General features: G+C 43.0%; 1 long non-coding RNA gene across 1 annotated transcript in view; it reads left to right on the top strand.

Annotated features, from left to right (window-relative positions):
• The window catches only part of LOC124622663, a 383,452-nt gene that overhangs the window by 68,219 nt on the left and 297,265 nt on the right, over positions 1-17,968 (top strand). The gene's annotated exons all lie outside the window — the stretch shown is intronic.

The following is a 17,968-nucleotide window of genomic DNA, read 5'->3' as shown; positions in this document are numbered from 1 at the left end:
CACGTTCGAATTCACTTGGCCCCGACATAATGCACTCACACCTACACAGAACACTGTTTTTGTAACTAGCGACACATGAAACGTATTGAGGACATTGCCCAGATGCCCTTCGTGATTCAATACAACAGCGCAACCCTCGGGCATGGCTTGCATCAGCATTTATGTTAAAGCATGCATTTTTCGCAGCATTTCCACATTTTTGTGCATCCTCTAAACCGTTAAATTCAACAGTGGAAAGATGATGTCCCCCAAAATATTAATTATGGCTAAGGACCTCAAGCACAAGAAGTAAATTTTGTAAATATTTTTAGCTTGCAAAAGAGGGATCATATCTTGCAACAGCTGTAGGTTGTATTAGACACATTAGAACGGTTTGGCATACGTCAGCGCAGCTCGTTGTCAACTCTGTTACGTATTGCTATCGCTAGATCTTATCCTCATTTGGTCGGCCGAAGTGGCCGAGCGGTTCTAGGCGCTTCAGTCTGCAACCGCGCGACCGCTGCGGTCGCAGGTTCGAATCCTGCCTCGGGCATAGATGTGTGTGATGTCCTTAGGTTTGTTAGGTGTAAGAAGTTCTAGGGGACTGATGACCTAAGAAGTTACGTCCCATAGTGCTCAGAGCCATTTGAACCATATCCTCATTTGGCAGTGATTATTCTCCGTGCTTCTACGTAAACAACGTAATGGAACTCGACGCGTTTCTCAACAGTACAGGGGTTCCTCTTGCGGCCCAAGCCGTTGCATAGCAACAGTACGAGGGGAGGCGATTAGTGAGCAGCACGAATGCGCCCGTTCCCAGTCAGCAAAATGCTAAGAAAACCATGAAATGCAGTAAGGACACGGCGAAACGACAGAAGTCAGAAGGTAAGCTGTTCACAAATATTTTCCTTTCAACCTGTGACTTTCAAAATGCAGGCGTAATCTCAGTCGCGCCTTTCTGACGAGGCGCAACGCAATTCACCGCAGTTAAATTTTGCAAACCAGTCATGCAAACGGCTTGTCTGATGGTGTTTGTATTTGAGAAGTCTGAATGTATATAAATATTGTAACACAGAAAAATCGGATTCCAATAGATCGTCCAACCTCCAAAGAAGTTTCAGTGCCAAGTGAACTTCTTCATTCGCTCGAATAGGCAGAGTTTGACCAGTCAAGTGTCAGCACTTATCGTAAGAAATAATATGTGTTTACAAGAATTTGTAATGCATTATGGATGGATTTTATGCCTTAAACTCTAATTTTCTCCCAAAACTAATTTCGTCTTAATCAGAGACTTCTTGAAAATTACCAGAGGTAATTTCTAAGAATCATTGCCTGTCAAACGCTTGGGCGCCTAATGATATACATCGAATCTGCGCCTTGAAGCCGACGACACGACTCTGGTGGTGCAAGCTATGAATACTGTTTATCGTTTCGGATTGTAATTAGCAATGAGTGGAAAGGTTGTAGTTTCGAGTAACGATAGTCTTACAGGGCGAAATCTATTTCCTCGCTTATGTAGTGCGGAAAGTTTTCTGAGATTTTGTTGGGACTTTGGATTGCTTCCAACTGAGGGTAGCAGGAAGTGCGAAAAAAAAACTGCTTATTGCGAGATAAATGTCCGTGAAACTCCTCATGAAAGGTGCCGACGTTGATTTTCCTTTGCAATTATCGTGCTCCCAGTGACACAAGAAAGCACTTATAAGAAAGACCACGTGGTTTGACAGTTCCACCATCGGAAAGAGCACCATTTTAGTTTCTTGTAGGTTGGGAGGCTACATGTTACAAGCAACAGCTTCTGAAACACAATTGACCACGAACACCGTGTGCGAGTGCTGTAGTTTCTGCCGAGAACTCAGTTACCTCATAGTTACGAATGGGAGTGTTCCATTAAGTGGACAAAACAAGGTTGTTGAAACAGACGAATCGCATGTAGCTACTAGGAAGTATGGGAGAGGACCGATCTTGAAAAATTAAGTGGAACGTATGTGGCTATTTGCCGGAACTGAATTGCTTTATAGTTAGAGTTTATTCAAGGCGGAGGCAAACTCAAGTCTCTCTGCTGAAGCACTCTATATTGCCAGGCACGAAATGATAGCAGACGGATTTAAGACGTACAAGACCTTTTAGAAAGAAGGGTTTCAACATGAAATTGTGAATAATTCTGCTGCATTTGTGTCATCGGATGACCCATTTGTCCACACACAGAACACAGAACGCTTGTGGAAATCTGTTAAACCCTCAATAAAACAGAGGGCCGTCCAGGAGATGACGAACTCTTATGTCTTTCGGTACCTATATTTTCTCAGCTTGAGGTTGCGTGAAAGAATTGATCCTTCTGGTACTCTCCCGATATTTCTGACTGACATAGCAAGAGTGTAACCACATTTTGGGCAAAAAAAGGTACCTTGCCGGCAACTTACGCAGCACGAGGAATAATACGTGAAATAGACGTGGCTGACGAGTAAAGTAGGTAAAGTCACTACTTTCATTTGTGATTAATTGTAGCTTAGCAAACGTTCTTCTTTTGTCTTTGCTCTCTTGAAGGGTGTAAACAGTAGCCATAAGTCGTGCCACCATTATCGCATGATCGAAAAATGGTGCAAATGCTCTGAGCACTATGAGACTTAACATCTGAGGTCATCAGTCCCCTAGAACTTAGAACTACTTAAACCTAGCTAACCTTAGGACACCACACACATCTAAGCCCGAGGCAGGATTCGACCCTGTGACCGTAGCAGTCACGCGGTTCCGGACTGAGTCGTCTAGAACCGCTCGGCCACAGCGGCCGGCTATCGCATGATCGATTTAGGATCGCAAGTTCGACGTATGTCGTTTGAGACCGGGCATTCGAAAGGTCATCTTTCTCGGAAATTACCAGTTTGGCTGTGAACGGAATGAAATGAGATTTGAAGTGTATCATTCCGCTGACAACAAAATTCATCGTCTTTGTGTAATTGCAATTCGTATCCTCAGTCCCGGGTCAGTTTGCCTGCATTTACATGGCTTCTCGCCTTTCTACCACTGGATTGTGTAATAAAACTGCTTGTGGCGAGATAAATCTACTAACCGATCTTGGATCATATGAAATGATCAATTCCAAATTGAAGACTCAGAACCGAGAAATCCACTACCACATAACTACAGAAAAATGTTTAACCGTCATCTGCTATAAACACTTAATGTAATTATAGTGATGTTTATGGACTTCTTAAAAACTTAAACAGTTATAAGGATTCTTTTACGAAATGATGTAGTTTCGAGTACCGATAGTCTCACATGGCGAAACCTAATTCCTGGGCTACGTAGTGTTGTCTGAAATTTTGTTGGGATTTTGGATGGCAAAGAGGATTTTGCACAAAGAGATCGATGTATGATAGTAATATCTTTGTTACGTGTTGTTAGAAGTATATCTTTGTCTTTTGAGTAGTCAGTACTAGGAGTTGGAATTGCGAGAATGGAGTACAAGTTATAAGTGTTCCGTTAGCATCTTGGATGACACTGATTTACATTGTGAAGTGAAATGACCGGAAAGTCCGCCAGTATTCATATAATTTAGTAGGAGGTACCCAAAATCCTCTAGACCAGCATAAAAAGCTATACCTAACAAGGGAACCTCCCCATCGCACCCCCCTCAGATTTAGTTATAAGTTGGCACAGTGGATAGGCCTTGAAAAACTGAACACAGATCAATCGAGAAAACAGGAAGAAGTTGTGTGGAACTATGAAAAAAATTAGTAAAATATACAAACTGAGTAGTCCTTGCGCAACATAGGCAACATCAAGGAAAGGAGAGATCAGGAGCGCCGTGGTCCCGTGGTTAGCGTGCGTAGCTGCGGAACGAGAGGTCCTTGGTTTAAGTCTTACCCCCGACTAAAAATTTTACTGTCTTTATTTTCTCAAAGCTATGATCTGTCCGTTCGTTCATTGACGTCTCTGTTCACTGCAGTAAGTTTAGTGTCTGTGTTTTGCGACCGCACCGCAAAACCGTGCGATTAGTAGACGAAAGGACGTGCCTCTCGAATGGGAACCGAAAACATTTGATCGCAAGGTCATAGGTCAACCGATTCCTCCACAGGAAAACACGTCTGATATATTCTATGCGACATTGGTGACGGCATGTGCGTCACATGACAGGAATACGTTGTCGACCCACCTAACTTGTACATGGGTAAAAAGATTCTTCTACCTTGCCCGATTTAGATTTTCTTGTGGATGTGATAATCACTCGCAAAAAAGTGATGAAAACATAAGAGTTTGCCACATGAACTGAAAATAAAAAATTAAACTTTTCACTCGAGGGAAGACTTGAACTTAGGACCTTTCATTCCGTAGCTGCTCTCGCTAACCACAGGACCACGGCGCTCCTAGACTCTCATTGTCCTTGATGTTGCCTATCTTGTCATGGAGTACTCAGTTTGTATATTTTACTTTTAATTTTTTTCATAGTTCCACACAACTTCTTCCTGTTTTCTCGATTGATCTGTGTTCAGTTTTTCAAGGCCTATCCACTGTGCCAACTTATAACTAAATCTGAGGGGGGTGCATTGGGGAGGTTCCCTCGTAAGAATGGATTACGAGCTCTCAACTGACAAGAAAGAAGTTGAATAAAAGATGAGTATTATAAAATTTGGTTACTCATATTCTACCGTTGCTGTCTCTCGCTACCATGTGTCACTATCTCAGCGTGCCAAGTGCTGTGAAAATATGACCAGCCGCCCAAATTAATAACTAACTTCAAAGATAATAAATCAGCTTTGGCCAACAAGAGAGTGGTGACGGACAGAATAGGTAGACGTCGCTGCCGACTTTGGCGATCGAACGATAGCGTGCGAAATAGGAGTGGCGCAGTAGGCGTCATCGCTTAATGCTCTGTCTCATTTCGATGGTAAATAATTTCTAGCATGATTTGTACTCCGCCTCTTATGCCGTTGTGAACTCCGTGGTCTGCCGACAACGAACAATGTATCGTTGTCTCACTTGCTGCAACATCACCTGTCATCGGCTTCTCTCGTCGATCCCGCCACAAACGAGCGACTTAACATGGAATTTCAACCGATACTCCGAGTGTAAGGATGTCGAAAAGTTTAGCAGCAGTGATACTTGATTCGTCTATGTAGACGAATACTAGGAGAGGGTGGGGGGTGGTGTTGCAGAACTTGCAGTCACTTGACTAGCCGATCGGATTAAATTTTCCAAATCTCCTCTCCTTTTCGTTTGTCGTTATACTTTCTTCATTTCCTTCCTTCGTGTCCCATAAGATAGCTTGTTCTCAGGGGCGCTAGGGCACTGTCCTGTTTGCGGCAGCCCGTGTTTAGACTTTGACTACCTGGACGGGATGTCTGTTGAACTCTAACCTTTTCTCGAGCAGGGCTGCGGCATTTCGCCATACCTAAATTATCAACGTACTAATTGATTTGGCATGACGCAACTTTAATCTTATGCTGACTGGCAAAATAAAATTTACCCAATGAAATTGTGTATTTATTTGCTTAAATGCGAATTCAAATGTTAATATTCTCTTGTAATTTCGTTGAATGGTCACTAGAATATGTTAAAAGTTCGGAATGGAGGGAGAGTTAATTCAATTGTTCTCTCATATTGCGGATATAGAATTCATTTCCTCTCTGATACTTTGTTTCCGAGCTGCGCACAAATCCATTTATTATACTGAAACTACATATTCCATCGTCGGTTGTTTTGATGTATGCTTTCCAACTTATATCGCACTCCATTCCATAGATAGACGTAAAATCAAGTAAGTTCACTACTGCTGATCTTAACGTTGCGAAAGAATTCAAGAATCCTACTGATATTGTAAAAACACGTGTTATCGCTTATTTTGCCGTCTCAGTTACGCATTTGGACTTTGTATCTATCCTCTTTTAACGCAAATTTTACATGCAAGCAATGAAAATTCTTTCTCTATTGTTAGATTTGTGTTTCTTCCTCTTAATGTAGAAATATTGTGCTCTGTTCTTGATGAACTTTTGCTAAAATAACATCTGTAAAATCATACAGCCAACACTCTAGAGCATTTTAATGTCATTTATGCCACACTGAAATGTTGTGGAACATGATACAGTCAAGGGATATGGTGTCCAAATTCATGCAAGAAATGCGTCATTGCGTCATATTCCCAGAAAACTTTAAAAGTAACCAACGAAATCTGTCGACGTACGCAGTACTTTGTTGCAGTAGAAATAATCCTTGAAATATACCGAAGTTGTATGGTGAACAAATTTATAACATATTGAAAGGTATGTGCTGAGACTCGATCAGGATAGAGCCAGTGAAAAACGTCGATAGTTCCCAACCGCAAGGTTGGACGAGTAGTACATCTTCGAGTAGTAAGATCTTTGACAGCTAACAGAGCTAGGTGCACGCGGTAAAAGTTTGAGTAGTGGTGAGGAGATGCGCAGACGTGTTTAGAGTCGGAGCTAGATGCCTACAGGAGACAGCCGGGTCGTGACAGCATCATAGTAAGAATTGGCGCTACGCACATAATAAGCTATATATTGAGGGAAACTCGGCACATACCTAGGGAAACTAGAAAGAATAATTAATAAAATAGGTTTTCTTTGGTTAAATAATATCTAAAAGCTAGATAGAAATCCCATTGTTGATGCAATAAGCGTTTTGTGAAACTTTCTCGTATATCCATGCTATAGAAGTTTTTTTTAGTTTTTCACATGTGCCTTAAATGTTTGAACAATAAATATTTTTTAGATAAAATTAGAGTTTCATCTCATACCTTATGTCGTTCTCTGTATCCTGTGTTTGCATTGAACCAAAAGGTACATTAAAGTAAAGTTCCCATGAGTAAAGCTAATAATTTCATTTATCAGAGTAAAATAATCTATATGCCACTGCACAGTTGGCAAATTATTCAGATCAGGACAGAATTTTTATTAAGTAACAAACAGGACCAAAATGAGTAAAGTTATCTAGAATGACAATTTTATGCCATTGCACTACGGCTGAGTTGAATATATGTTTTATTATCGGCTAAACGGGAAGGTGTGCACGAGCTAAGTCCACAGACGCAGTCAGATGCAGGCTGATGACTTTCATTTATTTTTACCACTAAACTATCTTGCAGTCAGATGTGTATTTTGAGTATTAATTTTCCCATAATATTTTCATGCAGTCAGATAAAGTTCAGTTCAGTTAAATACGCAGTCAGATGCAAGTTTTATTAACGACTAAAGCAGTCACATGCAGTTCAGTCTAGTTTAGATAGAGAATTTTTATTAACAACACTTTCAATATCACGAGTGCAAAATGGGTTTTCTCGTTTATTAATCCTGCCCTATTCATATTAAAATTAATTAGCTATATCCGGTTGCCAGGGCGCTAACACAAGAACTTTCAGCAATCTCGTATCTTAATGTGCTGCTATTGATAATTACATAGATCAGCTTGAAGTAATTTATGTGAAAAATTATTGTACGCTTGTTTATCGTGTTATTTTATTAATTATGTAGAAATATGTACTCCATGAATTCTGATGTATCAAGTTCTGACGAAGAAAATCTGAGAACTTAAAAGCCCCGCTACGCAGCTGTTTACTAAAACGAGATACATCATACTTCAGAATCTCGTAAAAACGGAAGATGATGAATTCACATCATTATATACTAAATTAGGTGGATTGTCAGCACCACTTACAAGAGAAAGTCTTCTAACATAAACTACACTCCTGGAAATTGAAATAAGAACACCGTGAATTCATTGTCCCAGGAAGGAGAAACTTTATTGACACATTCCTGGGGTCAGATACATCACATGATCACACTGACAGAACCACAGGCACATAGACACAGGCAACAGAGCATGCACAATGTCGGCACTAGTACAGTGTATATCCACCTTTCGCAGCAATGCAGGCTGCTATTCTCCCATGGAGACGATCGTAGAGATGCTGGATGTAGTCCTGTGGAACGGCTTGCCATGCCATTTCCACCTGGCGCCTCAGTTGGACCAGCGTTCGTGCTGGACGTGCAGACCGCGTGAGACGACGCTTCATCCAGTCCCAAACATGCTCAATGGGGGACAGATCCGGAGATCTTGCTGGCCAGGGTAGTTGACTTACACCTTCTAGAGCACATTGGGTGGCACGGGATACATGCGGACGTGCATTGTCCTGTTGGAACAGCAAGTTCCATTGCCGGTCTAGGAATGGTCGAACGATGGGTTCGATGACGGTTTGGATGTACCGTGCACTATTCAGTGTCCCCTCGACGATCACCAGTGGTGTACGGCCAGTGTAGGAGATCGCTCCCCACACCATGATGCCGGGTGTTGGCCCTGTGTGCCTCGGTCATATGCAGTCCTGATTGTGGCGCTCACCTGCACGGCGCCGAACACGCATACGACCATCATTGGCACCAAGGCAGAAGCGACTCTCATCGCTGAAGACGACACGTCTCCATTCGTCCCTCCATTCACGCCTGTCGTGACACCACTGGAGGCGGGCTGCACGATGTTGGGGCGTGAGCGGAAGACGGCCTAACGGTGTGCGGGACCGTAACCCAGCTTCATGGAGACGGTTGCGAATGGTCCTCGCCGATACCCCAGGAGCAACAGTGTCCCTAATTTGCTGGGAAGTGGCGGTGCGGTCCCCTACGGCACTGCGTAGGATCCTACGGTCTTGGCGTGCATCCGTGCGTCGCTGCGGTCCGGTCCCAGGTCGACGGGCACGTGCACCTTCCGCCGACCACTGGCGACAACATCGATGTACTGTGGAGACCTCACGCCCCACGTGTTGAGCAATTCGGCGGTACGTCCACCCGGCCTCCCGCATGCCCACTATACGCCCTCGCTCAAAGTCCGTCAACTGCACATACGGTTCACGTCCACGCTGTCGCGGCATGCTACCAGTGTTAAAGACTGCGATGGAGCTCCGTATGCCACGGCAAACTGGCTGACACTGACGGCGGCGGTGCACAAATGCTGAGCAGCTAGCGCCATTCGACGGCCAACACCGCGGTTCCTGGTGTGTCCGCTGTGCCGTGCGTGTGATCATTGCTTGTACAGCCCTCTCGCAGTGTCCGGAGCAAGTATGGTGGGTCTGACACACCGGTGTCAATGTGTTCTTTTTTCCATTTCCAGGAGTGTATTTTAAGTGTCTCATTTCCTAATCTAATTCCCTCAGCATCACCAGACTTAATTCGACTGCATTCTATTATCCTCGTTTTGCTTTTGTTGATGTTCATCTTATACCCTCCTTTCAAGACACTATCCATTCCATTCAACTGCTCTTCCAAGTCCTTTGCTGTCTCTGACAGAATTACAATGTAATCGGCGAACCTCAAAGTTTTTATTTCTTCTCCATGGATTTTAATACCTACTCCGAATTTTTCTTTTGTTTCCTTCACTGCTTGCTCAATATACAGATTGAATAACATCGGGGAGAGACAACAACACTGTCTCACTCCCTTCCCAACCACTGCTTCCCTTTCATGTCCCTCGACTGTTATAATTGCCATCTGGTTTCTGTACAAATTGGAAATAGCCTTTCGCTCCCTGTATTTTACCCCTGCCACCTTCAGAATTTGAAAGTGGCGTATTCCAGTCAACATTGTCAAAAGCTTTCTCCAAGTCTACAAATGATAGAAACGTAGGTTTGCCTTTTCTTAATCTAGCTTCTAAGATAAGTCGTACGGTCAGTATTGCCTCACGTGTTCCAACATTTCTACGGAATCCAAACTGATCTTCCCCGAGATTGGCTTCTGCCAGTTTTTCCATTCGTCTGTAAAGAATCCGCGTTAGTAGTTTGCAGCCGTGACTTATTAAACTGATAGTTCGGTAATTTTCACATTTGTCAACACCTGCTTTCTTTGGGATTGGAATTATTATATTCTTCTTGAAGTCTGAGGGTATTTCGCCTGTCTCATACATCTTGCTCACCAGATGGTAGAGTTTCGTCAGGACTGGCTCTCGCAAGGCTGTCAGTAGTTCTAATGGAATGTTGTCTACTCCTGGGGCCGTGTTTCGACTCAGGTCTTTCAGTGCTCTGTCAAACTCTTCACGCAGTATTATATCTCCCATTTCATCTTCATCTACATCCTCTTCCATTTCCATAAGATTGTCCATAAGTACATCGCCCTTGTATAGACCCTCTATATACTCCTTCCACCTTTCTACTTTCCCTTCTTTGCTTAGAACTGAGCTTCTGATATTCATACAAGTGGCTCTCTTTTCTCCAAAGGTCTCTTTAATTTACCTTTAGGTTGTATCTATCTTACCCTTAGTGAGATAAGCCTCTACATCCTTACATTTGTCCTCTATCCATGCCTGCTTAGCCATTTTGCAGTTCCTGTCGATCTCATTTTTGAGACGTTTGTATTCTTGCCTGCTTCATTTACTGCATTTTTATATTTTATCCTTTCATAAATTAAATTGAGTATTTCTTCTGTCACCCAAGGATTTCTACTAACCCTTATCTTTTTACCTGCTGCCTTCACTACTTCATCCCTCAAGCTACCCATTCTTCTTCTACTGTGTTTCATTCCCCCATTCCTGTCAATTGTTCCCTTATGCTCTCCCTGGAACTCTGTACAACCTCTGGTTCTTTTGGTTTATCCAGGTCCCATCTCCTTAAATTCCCACCATTTTGCAGTTTCCTCAGTTTTAATCTACAGGTCATAACCAATAGATTGTGGTCAGGTTCTACATCTGCCCCTGGAAATGTCTTACAATTTAAAACCTGGTTCCTAAACCTCTGTCTTACCATTATATAATCTATCTGAAACCTGTCAGTATCTCCAGGCTTCTTCCATGTATACAACCTTCTTTCATGATTCTTGAACCAAGTGTTAGCTATGATATTTTTTATTTATTCATTTTTTTCAGTAGCTTCTTTCATGACCGTCCGTCACGCTCTCTCAACACACACTTTCGTCCGCTTTGTGATTTACCAGATGATGTCATTACGCTTTTCTTATACGCGTTATAAACTTCGATACGGAAACGCTAACCTCTACCGCTGTCTAGGTTACGGAAGCACATACCGTAAGGCCGGCCTGTGTGCCCGTGCGGTTCTAGGCGCTTCAGTCTGGAACCGCGTGACCGCTACGGTCGCAGGTTCGAATCCTGCTTCGGGCATGGATGTGTGTGATGTCCTTAGGTTAGTTAGGTTTAAGTAGTTCTAAGTTCTAGGGGACTCATGACCTCAGATGTTAAGTCCCATAGTGCTCAGAGCCATTTGAACCATTTTGAACACACCGTAAGAACACAAACAATTTGCCAACGTTTTAATTCAGTTAGCTCCAACATAACGCGCTCACAACTACACAGAACACAGTTCTTATCACGACTGACGCTTGCAACGTATTGAGGACATTTCATAGATGCCGTTCGTGATTCAATACAACAACGCAACCTTCGGGTATGGCTTGCATCTGATTCGTGTTAAAGCATGCATTTTTCGCTGCGTTTCCATATTTTTGTTCAGCTTCTAAACCATTAAAGTCAACGGCGGAAAGACGATGTCCCTCAAAAAAATTCGTAATGGCTATGGACTTCAAGCGCCACCAAAAAGAGAGTCTTTTAATGTAAACTATATATCGCATTTAGTTGTATGTAGTTGCAAGCTTTCAAGAAAAAAAAATATAATGGTGGCCCTCAACTACGTACCCTCAGACTCAGAGTTGAGTTATTAAATGGTTTGGCTGGTTTCGCTGCCTAGAGGCTGCGACACGTAGTTGACGCATTATAAACCAAATACTGCGCTGAGTCTACAGTATACAATATGAATATACACATGAATGTAATAGTCGAAGGTTCCTATCACTCGGAAATTGCGAATTTTGAATGCCACATAGAAATTTATAAATGAAAGATTGCAATTAAATAAAATCTGCAGGTACTATTTTAAAGAGTTTAAATGATGAGTACGACAGTAGAAGTACCTTTACGAAAGCTATTTACTACTGCAAAACACTTATTGGAGTCGATGGTCCAGCAATTAAACAAAATATAAGTTGAATAGCAGGGAAACAATACAGTCCTACTTCACGTAGTCAGTTATGAGCAACAACATAGCTCGCGAGTTATTCACTGCTAAACGCATACTACGTATTCACTGCAGAAACCACAGAAATCTCACAAGTGCACCAGTCGGCACAACGAACTATTTCTATCTCCCGCGACCAAGCGCAAACAGCTCAACACTCTCCAAGAATTTCCTGCTACAGTCCGTCGCGTCTTCCCGTTCAGCACTCCCCCGTGTCCTGTGCGCACACAATGCCCCTCCCACACTTCCATACAGCCTCTCCAGTGACTTCGGTAGTCGCCCACCGTAGCAGCGAGCACTGTGATTGGCTAAAGCATTCCCGTTATGTCTCCAAGCCACTGCACACTCACAAACATATTGAAACACATTCGAAATACTGGATTTACATTTAAATAACTTGACATTAAATAAATATTCCTATGGCTGGACCATAAACACGCTCTAACACACATTATTAAATATATAAACAAATTAAATAAACATATATCAAAGGACTATAAATAAAAGTAGGCCAGTAACCTAATGTCCATGTGTTTTCTAAAATACAGTAAATATTTGATCTATTTCTTCTTGACTAGTATATATCGGATATAAACAAAGACATAGACGAATAAATATATTTATAAGCATTCAAAAATGGTTCAAATGGTTCTGAGCACTATGGGACTTAACAGCTATGGTCATCAGTCCCCTAGAACTTAGAACTACTTAAACCTAACTAACCTAAGGACATCACACAACACCCAGTCATCACGAGGCAGAGAAAAGCCCTGACCCCGCCGGGAATCGAACCCGGGCGTGGGAAGCGAGAACGCTACCGCACGACCACGAGCTGCGGACTATAAGCATTCTACTGCTGTCTTTTGTGTAACTATGTAATACTTATGGCCTGAAGCGATCAATAGTAATCGGCCATTTTGACCTCCAATAACTCATGTGCTATTCAAGTTACGTGCCTGTAATACATACCAATTTAGGTTTACACTTATAGAGTTCTAAAGACACGTCGATCGAGAAAATCAGATGAACCGTTTAGATTTTGTAAATTCATTGCTGGACGTTACTCGTATAATTTAAAGTCAGATACTGAACTTTAAACTAATAACGATATTGAAAATCTGCTTACACCGTGAGAATCGTCGTGCAAATAATGGTAATGTACATGTATCTCTTTAAGGTATCATGATTCCTCTGGCTATTATTAATTTCTATGTCAACTGTGAAATGTCTGCTATTATGGTTTCACAAAGTCCGCCCTCTTTGGCACTCCCGGCATACAAATCTCCCTCATCGACACAAAGCCCATTCCTCGACACAGCATCAACATGGAATTCCCAGCCACACGGTCGGCCTGGACCACGCGATGGGGCTACCCCTCTTGCTCCGGCTAACGTTCGGCACCACGCGGTTGCTGACGAGCCCCGGCTTGCCGAGCGGCCCGTGCGACCACGCCAACTCCGAACTTCGAATATTTTCAGGGCACCAAAACTCGCCCGTTACCTCACATAGTTCTTCACTAACAACTTGTTGCATAACAAATTAAGGGTCATTTTTAAAGTCAGTTTGTAGCAAATCCTTCACACACACACACACACACACACACACACACACACAGTGCGTGCATTAATGCACATTTTCAATTTCAGTATGTGGAGAATGGACATCATTACTCCAGAAATAAGGAAGAAAGCAGTCCAGTCCCCGCACTCCAGAGCAGGAAACATATTCAGGTTCCAGAATGAGATTTTCACTCTGCAGCGGAGTGTGCGCTGATCTGAAACTTCCTGCCTGATTAAAACTGTGTGCCGGACCGAGACTCTAACTCGGGACCTTTGCCTTTCGCGGACAAGTACTCTGCCAACTGAGCTACCAAGCACGACTCACGCCCCGTCCTCACAGCTTTACTTCTGCCAGTACCTCGTCTCCTACCTTCCAAACTTTACAGAAGGTCCCAAGTTCGAGTCTCGGTCCGGCACACAGTTTTAATCTGCCAGGAAGTTTCATATCAGCGCACACTCCGCTGCAGAGTGATAATCTCATTCTGGAAATATCCCCAAGGCTGTGGCTAAGCCACGTCTCCGCAATATCCTTTCTTTCAGGAGTGCTAGTTCTGCAAGGTTCTCAGGAGAGCTTCTGTAAAGTATGGAAGGTAGGAGACGAGGTACTGGCAGAAGTAAAGCTGTGAGGACGGGGCGTGAGTCGTGCTTGGGTAGCTCAGTTGGTAGAGCACTTGCCCGCGAAAGGCAAAGGGTTCGAGTCTCGGTCCGGCACACAGTCTTAATCTGCCAGGAAGTTTCACATATTCAGGTTGTTTGTCTTGCACATCATCTAGGTAGCAAAACTGTCATTCAGTCCCAAATAATGCAAGTGGGAAATTATTTCAACGAACTTCCCTATTCATAAAGTTCCGTAGCTCAGTTGGAAAAAACGGAACCTTTACAGGAGCGCTTTGTTTTCCATTTATCTGTTTGTCTGTCTGTCTGTCCGACTGTTAAACACCATTATTCCCAGGTATGGTTAGACGTATGAAGTAGAAATTTATGCCACATACTAATGCCTACGTCCCTTGGCGGTGTAAAACACTATAGCTTTAAATCAATGCAATCAAAAGATACGGCCATCTGCGTCACATATTTCAGTAGTCACAAACTTACTCATCAAAACCTATGGGGTACTTCCCGATGAAATGTGGTCATTACATGTGGGAAGGAACAAATATTTACAGTACAGGTAAGGGAAGAAAGCGAAAAGCGTAAATCCGTACTTATATCACACGAAAAAATTTCGCTTTTGTGTTATCTATTATCTGACTGTCTGTCAAAAAAAAAAAAAAAAAAAGGGGTCAAATGGCTCTGAGAACTATGGGACTTAACAGCTGTGGTCATCAGTCCCCTAGATCTTAGAGCTACTTAAACCTAACTAACCTAAGGACATCACACACATCCATGCCCGAGGCAGGATTCGAACCTGCGACCTTAGCGGTCACGCGCCTCCAGACTGAAGCACCTAGAACCGCGCGGCCACACCGGCCGTCGACTGTCTGTCCATCCTTTTGTTAAGATCCTCAGGAATGGATAGACATATGGTCCCTTGGAGGTACAAAAACTTAAACTATCCAAGTAAATGTCAGCTATTTTGATATTTTTCCAGTATCGATGTCAGCAACAGGCAAAATTCGTCTTAATTATTGATTCCCAAGGCGGATACGCTATCTGTATAATCAAATTTGTACAGAATCATCGGTGTGCCACTCCTACTCGCACTTATCCGGATTTTCTTTTCGTATTCGGTTCACAAAAACAATTTTGAAACTGCCTGTTCTACTTTAATAAGAAGGGAAAATAGGCAATGTAAGATGAAAAGAAAATTAAGCTATGGTAGAAGCAAAAAAATACCTTACATGAATTTATAATTTTTTGAAGGCACAATGTACGATGTCGTCCTAGAAACAAATTATGTCACGAGCAATGAGTAACATAGTCCCAGAAACAAAACAAAAGAAATCCCGTTTTGACCTAGGTTTATTTGTGGTCTAGGAGGGGGTGGAGTGGGGGGGGGGGGGGGGGGGGGAGGGTGCAGGAGGCTATGAGAGAGGCGTGGTCGGAGATGGGTTCCTTTGGTTAGAAGGCTTATACTGAAACTGGAAATCCCCTTACAAGTGTTCCATATTGGCAACTACAACGGTCCTCTCGCAGCTTGCTGGAATTTAGCTGAAAATAACAAAGTTTTATAACAGCCCACTCTACATAGAGAATAAAATGAGTAAAAATAAAAATAAAAAGCAAATTTTCTGCCCCTATTTCAGTGCTTTATGCTTCAGCTGAAAGAAAGAGGTGTGCAATGCACCGCATGTAAAACAGAGCGTTCTGTCTTTCCCGATAGTGGATGAAAGGTATTAAAACAAATGAATAAATGAAAAGTTTGCGTTACAAATACAAATAAACTGTCATTGCGCCCAAAATATTGCAGTACTGTATGCTAAAGAATTTTAATTCATTATCTTCAAACTGTACGAAATAAACATTGCCTGTTTACCGCAACCACACAGAACCAACAAATTTTAAATATTGTAAAATGACAAGCATTCTGCGTATGACAACCAGTCACAGAATAAATTTTACCGTATCTGCATGCCATAATAAATTTTTACTTGTATGTTAAATATTTGGATTGGCTATATGAATCCTAAACGGTTTCCGAGAGTGGAAACAAGCTGGAACATCGATTCAGCGTTAGTACGGTTAAGTACGTTGGACAGAATATTATCCAGCTCGAAAAATTACCCGCTGTAGCGCTAAGGGAAAGCATAGATAGTACTAATTAGTGGCGATCACTGAAACACTGTTATTTTAATACGTCAAATACAAGTCGAAATACCGAGCAAGATAGCGCGTTGGTTAGCACACTGGACTCGCATTCGGGAGGACGACGGTTCAATCCCGCGTCTGGCTATCCTGATTTAGGTTTTCCGTTATTTCCCTAAATCGCTCCCGGCAAATGACGGGATGGTTTCTTTCGAAGGGCACGGCCGACTTCCTTCCCCGTCCTTTCCTAATCCGATGAGACCGATGCGATGACGTCGCTGTTTGGTCTCTTCCCCCAAACAATCCAATCCAAGTCGAAACAATCCGCCTGAACATTCTGAGTAACAAACATTGTTCGATATGGACAGGGGACAGATGTGATGCTCGAGTACGGGCTCCAATCCGTCTACTTTCTCGACACATTAGTGCATCGTAAAAGGGTCAACAACAATAAAAACATTTATGTGCAAAACTTAAGAAAGGAAGTAACATTCACATGGTATGTCACTGCCAAACAACATAGCTCCATGAAAGTGGGATCATACGTACAAAAAATGAAAGACATGCGCAATGAGACATACAGAAATGACACATTTATTCAAAGATAATAATAACCCTGAAGTCCTGCGATTCATGATGGTCCCCTTGACGCTTCAAAAGGCGGGACGTGGATATTAATAGGGTGTGTGTCTACCACGGACTGCAGTGTATACTCTGCTACATCCTCCCACGTTGGACACAAAGTTGGTGAGTAGTTCTACTGGTGGGCCGAACCATTACTAAACCAGCGCCGTTGATAACTGTTTGATGGTTATGCACATGGACGTGCTACGGTACGTCACCCCAACGCAACCCACACGAGCACGAGGGGGTTTACGCCGAGGGAGCTGGAAGACTAGTCCATTCGCCGAATATCCTTTTGTTTCCAAGAGCTCCCCACCTGCGCTGCTCGGTGCCTTTCATTGTCGTCCATGACAATGATGTCAGCGCCGAATGCACCCCGGAAAAGACGCAAGTGGGACAGTGTCACAATAACATTGGCCAGTGAGTGTGCCGTGTTCAAAGATTTACAGATCAGTACGCCAGTGCAATATTATGCTTCCCACACCATAACACCTGGACCATCAAAACGATTATGTATGGCAATGTTCCTGGTTGCATTACGTGTTCCCACCTCTCAGCACATGAGAGACCACTAAGTCAGACAGTTTAACACATTTAGTAGCTTGTAAAACTTCCTGGCAGATTAAAACTGTGTGCCCGACCGAGACTCGAACTCGGGACCTTTGCCTTCCGCGGGCAAGTGCTCTACCAACTGAGCGACCGAAGCACGACTCACGCCCGGTACTCACAGCTTTACTTCTGCCAGTACCTCGTCTCCTACCTTCCAAACTTTACAGAAGCTCTTCTGCGAACCTTGCAGAACTAGCACTCCTGAAAGAAAGGATATTGCGGAGACATGGCTTAGCCACAGCCTGGGGGATGTTTCCAGAATGAGATTTTTCACTCTGCAGCGGAGTGTGCGCTGATATGAAACTTCCTGGAAACATCCCCCAGGCTGTGGCTAAGCCATGTCTCCGCAATATCCTTTCTTTCAGGAGTGCTAGTTCTGCAAGGTTCGCAGAAGAGCTTCTGTAAAGTTTGGAAGGTAGGAGACGAGGTACTGGCA

Source organism: Schistocerca americana, chromosome 7 (genome assembly GCF_021461395.2).
Source record: "Schistocerca americana isolate TAMUIC-IGC-003095 chromosome 7, iqSchAmer2.1, whole genome shotgun sequence".
In the NCBI taxonomy this organism is placed as follows: Eukaryota; Metazoa; Arthropoda; class Insecta; order Orthoptera; family Acrididae; genus Schistocerca; species Schistocerca americana.
This window is presented reverse-complemented; position numbering and strand designations above follow the sequence as displayed.